At 40.6% G+C, this 14,374-nt stretch overlaps 1 protein-coding gene across 3 annotated transcripts in view; it reads right to left on the reverse strand.

The window, feature by feature from the left end:
• Positions 1 to 13,030, reverse strand: part of LOC110502487 (receptor-type tyrosine-protein phosphatase epsilon) — a 66,269-nt gene extending 53,239 nt beyond the window's left edge. Inside the window, exon 1 of one of the 3 annotated variants that reach the window (XM_021580534.3) lies at positions 12,625 to 13,030. The gene's annotated coding sequence lies outside the window, so the exon portion shown is untranslated. The remainder of the gene's footprint in view (positions 1 to 12,624) is intronic. The other 2 variants (XM_090216940.1, XM_090216941.1) reach the window with 2 other exon arrangements.
• Positions 13,031 to 14,374: the final 1,344 nt, after the last annotated feature.

Raw genomic sequence — 14,374 nt, forward strand, 5'->3', positions numbered from 1 at the left:
GAAGCAGTGTTCATTAAACCCATATTTTAGCTAGACCAGTTTACTGATGAGACTACAACATACATGTCTGAGAGAAAAAAAGCGACACTATCACAAATCACAAGGTCATAATCTATTCCCTGATGATTTAGTAGACACAGTACAACATTTTGTGACTATTGTGTCCGTCTGTTTCTATACCATGACAAACCATGAAAATGTTTTCTTATGGTATGGCTCAGCCAAGGACAGCGAGAGCATACATAATCTTCCTGGACCCCCCATGGAGAATGGGAGTTGTTTTTGTGATGGCAACACAATGATCTAAAGAGCATTGCCTAATGACAAATGAGTGATTTGTCAAGTACAACAGCACTGAACGTCACAAAATATAGTAAAGTTATTTCAATTGCACTCCGCACTTGTAATCCAAGAATGTGAAAAAACAAAATTGTAGATGAACAATTGCACAATAACAAGCAAGGCTAAACATGATAAAACCCACCCCACATATGCTTTCTCTAATTCTCTCTTTCTTTCTCTCTCTCGGAGGACCTGAGCCCTAGGACCATGCCCCAGGACTACCTGACATGATAACTCCTTGATGTCCCCAGTCCACCTGACCGTGCTGCTGCTCCAGTTTCAACTGTTCTGCCTTATTATTATTTGACCATGCTGGTCATTTATGAACATTTGAACATCTTGGCCATGTTCTGTTATAATCTCCACCCGGCACAGCCAGAAGAGGACTGGCCACCCCACATAGCCTGGTTCCTCTCTAGGTTTCTTCCTAGGTTTTGGCCTTTCTAGGGAGTTTTTCCTAGCCACCGTGCTTCTACACCTGCATTGCTTGCTGTTTGGGGTTTTAGGCTGGGTTTCTGTACAGCACTTTGAGATATCAGCTGATGGGCTGATATAAATAAATTTGATTTGATAAAACATTGCCCTCAATCCTTGATCACCATGTTGTGCACAGTAGCCTGCAAGAGCCCAGCAGATATAGTAACAGGAACCCCACACTGACCAAGGACCGTCACTGATGGCACAGCCCCACCCCCTGACCAGGTCGTGCACAAACAAATCACATTAGAGAAGCTGTCAGTCAAATATGAATCAATGTGTATCCAGACAGAAATGGCCCTGTGAATAATGTCTGGAGCTGGAAAGATAATGCTGCTTTAGCTTTCTACTGGACATTTACTAACGTTACGTCACTATGATATTATTTACAGACGAGGAAGGGAATGAAGTAAAGCATTACTTGCAATTAAAAAATATGTGAATATCAATTACCAACTATTATCTGGGGCTAGATCAGTCACATTGCCCTAACATGGAATATCGCTAAGCATACACTATGTCAGGAGTTTTTCAGGAAAATAATAAACCAAATGGAGCTAAGCACAAGCAAACCTGGTAAGTCTGCTTTCCAACAGACACTGGGAGATGAATTCACCTTTCAGCTGGGCAATAACAATAAACAATAAAACACAAGGCCAAACCTACACTGGATTTGCTTACCAAGAAGACTGATTGTTCCTGAGTGGCCAAGATACAGTTTTGACTTAAATCTGCTAGAAAATCTATGGCAAGACTTGAATATGGTTGTCTAGCAATGATCAACAACCAATTTGACAGAGCTTGAAGCATTTTGAAAATAATAATAAGCAGATAATGTACAATCCAAGTGTGCAAAGCTTTTGGATAGTTAAAGAGAAAGACCCACAGCTGTAGTCACTGCCAAAGGTGATTATAAAATGTATGTTAGAATCATTACAGTGGGAATTCTTACAGTGCATTCGGAAATAATTCAGACCACATGACTATTTCCACATTTTGTTACATTACAGCCTTATTTTAAAATGGATTAAATAAATGTTTTTCCTCATCTACACACAATACCCTATAATCACCAAGCGAAAACAGTTTTTTAGACATATCAGCAAATGTATTCAAAATTATTTACATAACTATTTTCAGACCATTTGCTATGATACTCAAAATTGAGCTCAGGTGCATCCTGTTTCCATTGATCATCCTTGAGATGTTTCTACAACTTGATTGAAGTCCACCTGTCTATATAAGGTCCCACAGTTGACAGTGCATGGCAGAGCAAAAACCAAGCCATGAGGTTAAAGGAATTGTCAGTAGAGCTCCAAGACAGCATTGTGTCGAGGCATTGTCTCTTCCTAGAGCTGGCCGCCTGGCCAAACTGAGCAATCAGGGAAGAAGGGACTTGGTCAGGGAGGTTACCAAGAACCCAATGGTCACTCTGAAAGAGTTCATCTGAAGATGGGAGAACCTTGCCAGAAGGATAACCATCTTTGCAGCACTCCACCAATCAGGTCTTTATGGTAGAGTGGCCAGACGGAAACCACTTCTCAGTAAAATGGCAAATGACAGCTAGCTTGGAATTTGCAAAAAGGCACCTAAAGGACTCTCAGACCATGATAAACAAGATTCTCTGGTCTGAGGAAACCAAGATTGAGCTCTTTGGCCTGAATGCCAAGCGTCACGTCTGGAGGAAACCAGACACCGCTGATCACCTAGCCAATACCATCCTTACGGTGAAGCATGGTTGTTGCAGCATCATGCTGTGGGGATGTATTTCAGCGGCAGGGACTGGGAGACTAGTCAGGATTGAGGGAAAGATGGAGCAAAGTACAGGAGAAATCATTCATGAAAACCTGCTCAGGACCTCAGACTGGGGCAAAGGTTCACCTTCCAACAGGACAACAACCCTAAGCACACAGCCAAGACAACGCAGGAGTGGCTTCGGGACAACTCTCTGAATGTCTTTGAGTGGCCCAGCCAGAGCCCAAACATGTCTGTAGAGACCTGAAAATAGCTGTGGAGCAAAGCTCCTCATCCAACCTGACAGAGCTTGAGAGGATCTGCAGAGACGAATTGGAGAAACTACCCAAATACAGTTGTGCCAGGATTGTAGAGTCATACCCAAGAAGACTAGAGGCTGTAATCGCTGCCAAAGGTGCTTCAACAAAGTACAGAGTAAAGAGTCTAAATACTTATGTACATATGATAGAAGTTTGCAAAAAATAATTAAAACCTGTTTTATCCTTTGACATTTTGGGTATTGTGTGTAGATTGAGGACTTTTTGTATGTGTGTGTGTGTGTGTGTGTGTGTGTGTCTATACACACATTCTCAACCTGATGCAGGACTCCATCACTCTCCTTAATTCAAAAAGCCCTTACACAGCCCGGAGGTGTGTTGGGTCATTGTCCTGTTGAAAAACAAAGGATAGTCCCACTATGTGCAAACCAGATGTGATGGCGTATCACATTACAGGGAAAGGTTTTACAGTGTAAAGTAGACACATGCTATAGGCCAGAATAATTACTCAATTTGCCCATTGACTAAGAGAGAGGACATATGCCAGTCATTAACATTGTATGTGTGAAGTCATCGTGTAGTACTCCTCTGTGACTTGATCATTCATTCATACTTACTTACAAACACACATCATCAAGTAGTGCATAAGCCATGCATAGTCTACACATAGCAGCCAAAACATTGGTTGGAAAATATTTCAAAATAATGTGACATTTTAAACGCCGGTGTTGGAATTACAAATGCATTGTAGGCTTCTTAGTTAATGACAAAATATTATGTTGTATTTTAAGGGAAGTGTCTTGCTAGTTGCTCCACTACGAGGCGTCTTTAAGCAGAAAGAGTTAATAAAAGGGCTGTTCCACGTGCATGTAGATATATTTCTGGGATGCAGGATAGGAAATCAAGCTATAGGTTCACAGAGAACAGCTGATCTTATGGTAAGGTGTTTAACATTCCTTGTCACTAACATCTGTAGTTGTGGTTTCTAGACATACTGAACACGGATGTGTGGGGACGTTTGATGAGGTTTTGCCAAGTGGATGTGTGGAGATGTGCCATTGAAATGCTAATGCTAGATACATATTCATCACAGATATTGCATTTCATGTCATAAACGACTATGATCGATTTAGAGTGTGGATGGACGAGCAAAGCAAACCTCAACCAATGACTCCAGAGATCCCCACCCTTGAGTTTTAGGGGACCAAAAATTACACTTCTAGGCCACAGCCAAGGCGGGACCAGGAACCGGCAAACATAATCATTACAATTACAACTCAATGTATCCTCCTACAACGTGGGGTCCAACTTTATCAGAACTCTTCACGTGTTCATCATGCTGAAAAATAAACATTACAGTTATTCCACAATGATGGGAAATACATGGTAAGTAGTGTCATAATTATTTTACAATTTAGTAAATTTGCATACGCTCTTACACAGAGCGACTTACAGTAGTGAGTGCATACATTTTTCGTACTGGCCCCGCGTGCGAATCAAACAACTCTGGCGTTGTAAGTGCCATGCTCTACCAACTGGGCCACACGGGAATCATAAAACATACTGTACTTTACAGTTTCAGTTTCTAGGATGCCATTCAAGAACTACGCAGCACCGTCATCTTTTCAAATGTTTCAAATTAGCTTCTCACAGCCGGGTTTCATGAACTGCTTAAAGTTACGTTTTAAAGAAACAGCTCTTTGTGTTAGCTTGCAGACGGGCACAGTAAAGTGAAAAGACACTTCCTTCTTCTCCCTCAACATTTACTCCATTTACCACTGGCATTCCCTATAAATGAACATCCTCTCCACTGAGTCAGATCAGGACACATCAAGTTGTTTAATGATATCTGATGTACAACTGATGTCCTTTTGATGACCTTGCGCTTTGTGATGCTGCTATAAACGGTCTATTACAGTAATCTTATAGCAAGGCCCAATGATGATAACAGAGACAGAGGTTTTGCAAGGCAGTGCACTATAACTGACACATCCCAGTCCCACATCCCACAATCCATATAAGGAGCATGGGCAATTCCATTCCCACACAGTTCATCATTATGATTACACGGAAACGTTGTTGTGTATTTTTTTGGAAAGCCAACCTCCTCCCACAGCTTTCCCTACAGGGAAGTGAAAGGCAGGCATAACTCATCAACTTAGTTTGCTCCAGTGTGACTAATGCATTGTAACATGCAAACTCAGGTTGATACTTCAATGTGTCATGTTTCCTCTCCTCCAGGGACAGATTTAGCCTATGCATATGCACACAAGTGCATACAAGGTCTCTCTGCCTCTTCTCTCTCTCCATTTTACTTTCTCTCACTCCAACAAGCCTCTTAGTAACAGAATACTTCTTAAGCATCCTACTTCAAGGACACAAGGCAGACTAAATAAAATATGTAACAGCATTCTAGTGCCTCTTAACTTCATCCCAATTGTAATTACCCAGCTGCTCACAAACAGATGTATAGTAGCAATAAGCTCAGATGCACCCTTCAATCTTAGATTTAGTAGAACACACACCAGGGTGGTTTGCAATTGTCAGTCAGGGTGGTTTGCAATTATGGTCTGCAATATATGCCAAATGAGCCAAGTAGGAGCATACTACCAGGGGTTGAAACATAAACCATGTGGATTGTATCAGCACATATGGGTATACAGGGCAGTTCAAAATAAACGACATTTTCTATGAGATTTAATATATTTTTATATAAGCCAGACACTTTAACACAATACTATGCAACTCAATCCTTGTAAAGATTTTAATGAACGAAAGCCAAAATCTTGCAGCATACTCCAAGCAGAATAGGAATAATGAAAGATGGGCAATGTAGCCTTTGTGTTTATTTCTTACGATTTGCAAACAAAGTGAAGTGAACACGGCTTCCCAGTGTCCTCCCTATTGATGGAATGGTAAACAGTTCACAGCCAATTCCCACTTCAGATTAGCAGGAAAATGGCTAAATTGACCTCTATCTAGACTCATTCTCCTCAGAGATGGACAATTCATCCATATCCACTCCCTCTCATCTAATCTCTCCCTCCTCTTTTCATCCATCCCATGTCCAACTGCATACCTGATGGGGACTGTAAAGGCTGCAGGATTAGATTTCACAGCTGTAATATAATTGTGCTTCTATGGCAACCATTGAATTATTCCTCAGGCAGATGGCAATCTGAATCTTTTCAGCAAACAATGTCAGAGCACGGAAATGGATCTTGACATTCATATAACAACCCTGGACAACCATGGGCGTGTTCTGTATGTGTTCAAGTGTATGAACCTAGTGAACAGAAACAGCAGTGATACCATTACTCTCAAGATAATAAAAACAAGTGATTCATTCAACTACACATTTATTTAACATATTCTGTGGTGTCAAATTGGTGCTGATAAAGAAAAGGAGATGAAGAGATACTCATGCATGGATTTAGCCAATGGGTCAGCATTACTGAATGTAGTCACTGGTTACTTGAGTCAAGATGAGGAAGTACATAAGTTTAGTACATAGGTTCAGTCAATGCTAAACCATTTTGAGTGAACTTAAACCAATAGTAACTCAAGATTCTAATAATCTGAACTAGGACTTCTGCTAAATTATTTAAATTAGCCCTTCCTTCCTCTTCCTTGTAAGAGTAGACACAGTATATTGAATGCTGTGGAGATACAAAACCATTTGGTAAAATGTTTTGTCCAATCAAAAGCATAAAGAGTAATGTTGTTACTCCATGGGAATAGTACGTATTTGTAAAGGTCCACGTTACACACAAAATACACATACAGAATAAACTATGCCATTTCTTTGAAATGTCTGTCTTTAACCGAATTGCAATTAAGCAAAAGCCAAACCTGCAAAACACTGTTATTGAAGTGATTACCTTACTACAATCAGAACATGGAAAAAAGTAATCATGAAATTAATCATCTCCATTTGAGCAACACGTATCTAATCCCATCCAACATATCTCCAGGTGTGGAAAAAAAAGCCAATATATTATTCATCGACTTCTGGATTAAGCATCTGTTTATCAGTCTAAAATGATCTAGCTTTTTTTTCGTCATTTGATCAGGGATAGAACTGAAGGACATTACAGCACTAATATTGTGAATGAATAACATCTATAATTAATGCGTGAGAATACTGATTAATTTCAATGCTCGGCCTATGTCACATATTTGACCAATTACTGCCAAATGTACCTCAGAGTCTATTTGCTGTTATACAGGCTAATAGGGTTTCGTCACAATAAACAGAGAAAGTGGGGCAAAAAAGTATTTAGTCAGCCACCAATTGTGAAAGTTCTCCCACTTAAAAAGATGAGAAAGGCCTGTAATTTTCATCATAGGTACACTTCAACTATGACAGACGAAATGAGAAAAAAAATCCAGAAAATCACATTGTAGGATTTTTTATGAATTTATTTGCAAATTATGGTGGAAAATAAGTATTTGGTCACCTACAAACAAGCAAAATGTCTGGCTCTCACAGACCTGTAACTTCTTCTTTAAGAGGCTCCTCTGTCCTCCACTCGTTACCTGTATTAATGGCACCTGTTTGAACTTGTTATCAGTATAAAAGACACCTGTCCACAACCTCAAACAGTCACACTCCAAACTCCACTATGGCCAAGACCAAAGAGCTGTCAAAGGACACCAGAAAAAAATTGTAGACCTGCACCAGGCTGGGAAGACTGAATCTGCAATAGGTAAGCAGCTTGGTTTGAAGAAATCAACTGTGGGAGCAATTATTAGGAAATAGAAGACATACAAGACCACTGATAATCTCCCTCGATCTGGGGCTCCACGTAAGTTCTCACCCTGTGGGTTCAAAATGATCACAAGACCGGTGAGCAAAAATCCCAAAACCACACGGGGGGAACATGTGAATGACCTGCAGAGAGCTGGGACCAAAGTAACAAAGCCTACCATCAGTAACACACTACACCGCCAGCAGCTCAAATCCTGTAGTGCCAGACATGTCCCTCTGCTTAAGCCAGTACATGTCCAGGCCCGTCTGAAGTTTGCTAGAGAGCATTTGGATGATGCAGAAGAAGATTGGGAGAATGTCATATAGTCAGATGAAACCAAAAATAGAAAGTTTTGGTAAAAACTCAACTCGTCGTGTTTGGAGGACAAAGAATGCTGAGTTGCATCCAAAGAACACCATACCTACTGTGAAGCATGGGGGTGGAAACATCATGCTTTGGGGCTGTTTTTCTGCAAAGGGACCAGGACGACTGATCCGTGTAAAGGAAAGAATGAATGGGGCCATGTATCGTGAGATTTTGAGTGAAAACCTCCTTCCATCAGCAAGGGCATTGAAGATGAAACGTGGCTGGGTCTTTCAGCATGACAATGATCCCAAACACACCGCCTGGGCAACGAAGGAGTGGCTTTGTAAGAAGCATTTCAAGGTCCTGGAGTGGCCTAGCCAGTCTTCAGATCTCAACCCCATAGAAACTATTTGGAGGGAGTTGAAAGTCTGTGTTGCCCAGCATCAGCCCCAAAACATCACTGCTCTAGAGGAGATCTGCATGGAGGAATGGGTCAAAATACCAGCAACAGTGTGTGAAAACCTTGTGAAGACTTACAGAAAACGTTTGACCTCTGTCATTGCCAACAAAGGGTATATAACAAGTATTGATAAACTTTTGTTATTGACCAAATACTTATTTTCCACCATAATTTGCAAATAAATTAATTAAAAATCCTACAATGAGATTTTCTGGATTTTATTTCTAATTTTGTCTGTCATAGTTGAAGTGTACCTATGATGAACATTACAGGCCTCTCTCATCTTGTTTAAGTGGGAGAACTTGCACAATGGGTGGCTGACTAAATACTTTTTTGCCCCACTGTATCCTTTCAATGGTGTGCCTTTGTTAAGATTACCTGATTTTAGAAAGGAATGTAAACAAATCACAGCACACATTCAATCAATCCAGTCCCCAAGAATCCTGTCTGAAAGGTTAAATGCAGGCTCCTGTTATGAACATCAATATTACCTAAATGAAGAGCACACATAAATGTATTTATACAATGGGTGGGTCTAAACCTTGGACACTGATTGGTTAAAAGCTATGAAGTTGAAATGCCTTTTTACTCTGTTGCCTCTCACTGCGCAATCCAATGTCTCATCAGCCCAGGCAGGGAAGTTATAGACTTGATCTACACTAATAAAAAGCATCTAGACATTATCTCACATTTCCTTAAGACTAAAATGTAGTTTTCAACAGCAGAGATTTGTATAAACCTTGCTGTCTATCTCTCTGACATTTGCAACATTGTTTCAATATTCAGATTCGATCTCCAACTGTCCCATAGTAAGAACGTGTATGGTTCGGGATTCGGGCCGAGAGAGAGCCAGGCAGCTTTTCTCAGCCAGTCGAAATCATGAATCAGCTGGCATCATTTTTATGGATGTATACAAAGAAATGTCAATTGAAAAAATGTCAAACGAAACGAAGTGCAGCTAGTTTGCAGTGTTTCCAGCTTCAGTTGGAAGTTATTGTGTTAGCTGTGTTGTTGGCTAGCTCCCCTAAATAACAAGTGTCCTAAAGAGAGAGCACATTTTCTATGCCAGGCGAAATCGTACCTCATTAGGTAATTGTTACGGATGTCTCCAAATAAATGTCACTAGCAAACAGCTTAAACAAATGCAGCTACTGTTGTTATTATGTCTGCACTGTTGGACTTGACTGTAAATTAGCCGTAGTTGGCTAGCTACAAAGGTTTGCGAAAGTATTTACCCCCCTTGGCATTTTTCCTATTTTGTTGCCTTACAACCTGGAATTAAAATAGATTTTTGTGGGGTTTGTATCATTTGATTTACACAACATGCCTACCACTTTGAAGATGCAAAATATTTTTTGTGAGATTTTTGCCCATTCGTCAAGGCAAAACTGCTCCAGCTCCTTCAAGTTGGATGGGTTCTGCTGGTGTACAGGAATCTTTAAGTCATACCACAGATACTCAATTGGATTGAGGTCTGGGCTTTGACTAGGCCATTCAAAGACATTTAAATGTTTCCCCTTAAACCACTCAAGTGTTGCTTTAGCAGTATGCTTTGGATCATTGTCCTGCTGGAAGGTGAACCCTCCGTCCCAGTCTCAAATCTCTGGAAGACTGAAACAGGTTTCCCCTCAAGAATGTCCCTATATTTAGTGCCATCCATCATTTCTTCAAATCTGACCAGTTTCCCAGTCCCTGCCAATGAAAAACATCCCCACAGCATGATGCTGCCACCAGCATTCTTCACTGTGGGGATGATGATCTCGGGGTGATGGGAGGTGTTGGGTTTGCACCAGACATAGCGTTTTCCTTGATGGCCAAAAAGCTAAATTTTAGTCTCATTTGACCAGAGTACCTACTTCCATATGTTTGGGGAGTCTCCAACATGCCTTTTGGAGAACACCAAATATGTTTGCTATTTTTTTCTTTAAGTAATGCCTTTTTTCTGGCCACTCTTCAGTAAAGCCCAGCTCTGTGGAGTGTACGGCTTAAAGTGGTCCTAAGGATAGATACTCCAATCTCCGCTGTGGAGCTTTGCAGCTCCCTCAGGGTTATCTTTGGTCTCTTTGTTGCCTCTCTGATTAATGCCCTCCTTGCCTGGCCCTCTCTTGGTAGGTTTGTTGTGGTGCCATATTCTTTCCTTTTCTTAATAATGGATTTAATGGTGCTCCATGGGATGTTCAACATTTCTGTTATTTGTTTTATAACTCAACCCTTATCTGTGCTTCTCCACAAGTTTGTCCCTGACCTGTTTGGAGAGCTTCTTGGTCTTCATGGTGCCACTTGCTTGGTGGTTCCCCTTGCTTAGTGGTGTTGCAGACTCTGGGGCCTTTCAGAACAGGTGTATATATACTGAGATCATGTGACAGATCATGTGACACTTAGATTGGACACAGGTGGACTTTATTGAACTAATTATGTGACTTCTGAAGGAAATTGGTTGCACCACATCTTATTTGGGAGCTTCATTACAAAGGGGGTGAATACATATGCACGCAGCACTTTTCTGTTTAAAAAAAATAAAAAATAACAAGTTATTTTTCCCCATTTCACATCACCAATTTGGACTATTTTGTGTATGTCCATTACTTGAAATCCAAATAAAAATCAATTTAAATTACAGGTTGTAATAGAACAAAGTAGGAAAAACGCCAAGGGGGATGAATACTTTTGCAAGGCACTGTAGCAATAGCAAGCAAGGGATAAGAACGTTGCCAGCCAGTATGGCAATGGAACATTTAGAATGAACGACTGAGTCATGTTCATACACACAGAACAAAAAGACTGAACGACTGGGTCGGTCTCGGTCTCTGGCAACCGAACCAATGGAATGAACGACCAGCCGGATTGGGTAGCAACCCTACATTTGTGTCGGGACTATATTTTGTGGAAGGATGAAATAGTCCCATAGTAAATACAGAAAATAACATGTAGGGGTTGGGAGTCGGCACGAGAAATACAGGCAGGCAGCTTTTATCAGCCAGTCGAAATCCTGAATCAGCATAGTTTTTATGGCTATATACAAAGAAATGTCAATAGAAAACAGGTAAAACGAAACGAAATGAAGCTAGTTTGCAGTCTACCCAGCTTCGGTTTGACGTGAGTGAATTAGCTGTGGTGTTGGCTAGCTCCTCTGAAGAACAGTGTCCTGAGGAGAGCACATTTTCTATGCCAGGTGAAATATCGCATCATTAGCTAATTGTTATGAATGTCTCCAATTAAATGTCACTAGAAATACATTTCTCCAAATAACCATTGCAATAGAACATTTATTACGAAACGTTTGGGTCACGTCCATAGCTATAGAACAAAAATACTTAACGACCAGCCTGGCTTGGGTAGCAACCCTAGATTTGTGTCGGTGATATATCTTGTGGAAGGATGAAATGGCATGAATAAATTCATCAAAATAACGTTTTTTAATGAAAATATGTCAATCATTATGTTAATATAACCCGTTGTATAAAAGTGATAATGCCCTCGAAGGTGGTGTTTGGAGGATATATTGGCATGGTTTGCCAGCCCTTGTAGAAACCCATGTCAATAGATAACATATCTACTGCACCCCTACCAATTACAATATCGAGCAATTTCTTAGATACACAGCTAGAATATCTACTTTTAAAAGATGCACATGTCTCTATCATTGAAGGTGGTCAAGGGTGAACCACAGTTGTGACATTAGGCAACCTGCTGCTGTATTTGGGTAGCCTACAAATAAATATCCAATGTGTATCTGCTCCTCGCCCCTGCCTAATTCCGTCTAAACCGGGTGGGCTAACCTCAACACCCTGTCCTTAGTGACGGTGTAAGATACTGCAGGTGAATATGAGCTTCTGAAGGCTCAGAAAAGTGCATTTTAAACAGGGTTATATCCACAGTGATCAAACGTTATCAATGAATGCATTCGTGAACATTCTTGGTGGTCGCAAGAGGAACGGGTTTGCTCTACGTACTGTAGTGTAGACGTCGCCAACCTCGTATCATGCCAATTTAAGGAACTCGAATTATTCATGTTGCATTCAAAGCTAGCACACGATATGCCTGCTGCATGGACAATATGAGAATAGATGTTTTGACATCTGCCATATATAAATGCGCTAGGCCTATTCACAGTGCTCGTTGACACGGATTGAATTGTAAAACATGATTGGTTGGGTAGGCTATATCGGTTTGGTCTACATTAGAGAGCTATCTCAGAACTGTTTTTTTGTTTGTTCACTAGGCTCAGGCTGCCATATGAATAGAAGTGGCATCATCAAAGCAGATACATTCTTACCGTAGAGATGTAGGAAATGTGATCTCGCAGCGTCTTGATGAATTATATGGTTTATTGGCTGAGAAAAAAAAACGGTGTTTTTATTCGCTGGTGTTAATGAGAAGTGGATATGAAAACGAAGACTATCTTCCTTGCCGCAAACCTCTTACGAAAATATTAATCTTGCTGCCCGGCCAATGATGCTGTTGTACAAAAGTCGCTATGAGCGAAGTAGGCCTGGTCCGTCCCACGGGGCGCATAGTCTACATGAATCTACATCAGGCAGGTAGGAGTGAGCATTACTGCAGAGCGGCGCATCATCTACATCCCTCAATTCGTAATGATGATAGCTGCTGAACGTTCCATGATATTAATTTTCTCTGTTTTTCCTGTAAACACGCCTACGTATTGAAATTAAAGTGACATCGCACAAGTAGGATACTAGCATAAGTGTAATAGGTCTAATATATATATAATAAACAGGGACTTGACACATAGCACATAAAGTGAAGAGAATTAAAGTCAGATGATTTCCTGGTAGCCTAAAATGTTGTTTTTGTTTTATGTTTAGGCCTTTCTAAGGTGTTTAGCCTACTACAATGACTAATTCCTGAACATAGGCTACACACTTAATTATTAGTCTACACCGTTTTATTGAAAGGTTGATTAACGTTCGTATCTTGTTCGAGAATCACACAATAACTACGGTAGGCTATCAACAGAGCCATCTGTTGGTAAGAGAGAGCAAGCAGCCAACAACACACACAAACAATGGATAGCCAACAGTGTCTCGGGGCCTAGGGAGGTGAATAGTGATGGGTATTCCGTTCAGTGAGCGGTTTGGCTCCCAAACGGCTCTATAAAAGAAAATATGTTTTGTATTGTTTCAAGTCAGTTTGCGATAGTTTGACTATGATTGGCGATAAAGCAATTGTAATTATATTATTAAATTAAATCATACTTAACCACAATGTATTTAAAAATGCATTGGTTTGTTATGAAAAATAATGCTATTAAACATTTGCATTTAGAGTATAACTTTTGAATGTATATAAACAAAGGGCATATAAATCTAACCATTCAAAACGAATACAATCTGAACAGCATAATATAATATTGCACCATATCAGAAAAACTGCAGCATCCCACTTAAAACATTGAACTGGTCCATCTTTTCTCTCTCTTCTTTATTGCCATGTTATAACCAGCAGCACACAGCAATGCTGACCATATTTTGCTTTTATGAGAGATTTGCATTCAGAAATGCAAGCTGCCTCACTTTCGAGGGGCTGATGCAGTTTCTTCTCCCAGTAATTATTTGTTCCGTTTTAGAGAAGAACCTCTCAGAGGGAACGGATGTGGCCACTATGCAGAGTCTCCCTGTAATGACTTTAGTAAGCCGTGGGTAGACAGAGGCCTTGTTCTTCCACTAGCTCAGATCCTGCTGAGGGATTCCTTCGTGCTGCATCCCCAGTTACTCTCTCGTCAAACAGCATCTGCTCTCTTCTTTCTGTTGCCCTGGTGTCTGAGCCAGCTGACCGCTGGGGCTCTCCCTCCCTGCTGCGTAGGTTATTCTTTGAAGAGCCTCATCAATTGCTCTGGCAACACTGAAAGCTAACTTCTTAAACCTGGGGTCAAGTGCAGCGGTTTCTGATAGCACGTGATTATGTTCCATTCTGTGGAACTTTCTGTCGATTGATGAACATAGGGTCTCCATCAATCAATCAATCAATCAAATTTATTTTATATAGCCCTTCGTACATCAGCTGAT

This window comes from Oncorhynchus mykiss, chromosome 23 (assembly GCF_057628025.1).
Source record: "Oncorhynchus mykiss isolate SJ-2025 chromosome 23, ASM5762802v1, whole genome shotgun sequence".
In the NCBI taxonomy this organism is placed as follows: domain Eukaryota; kingdom Metazoa; phylum Chordata; class Actinopteri; order Salmoniformes; family Salmonidae; genus Oncorhynchus; species Oncorhynchus mykiss.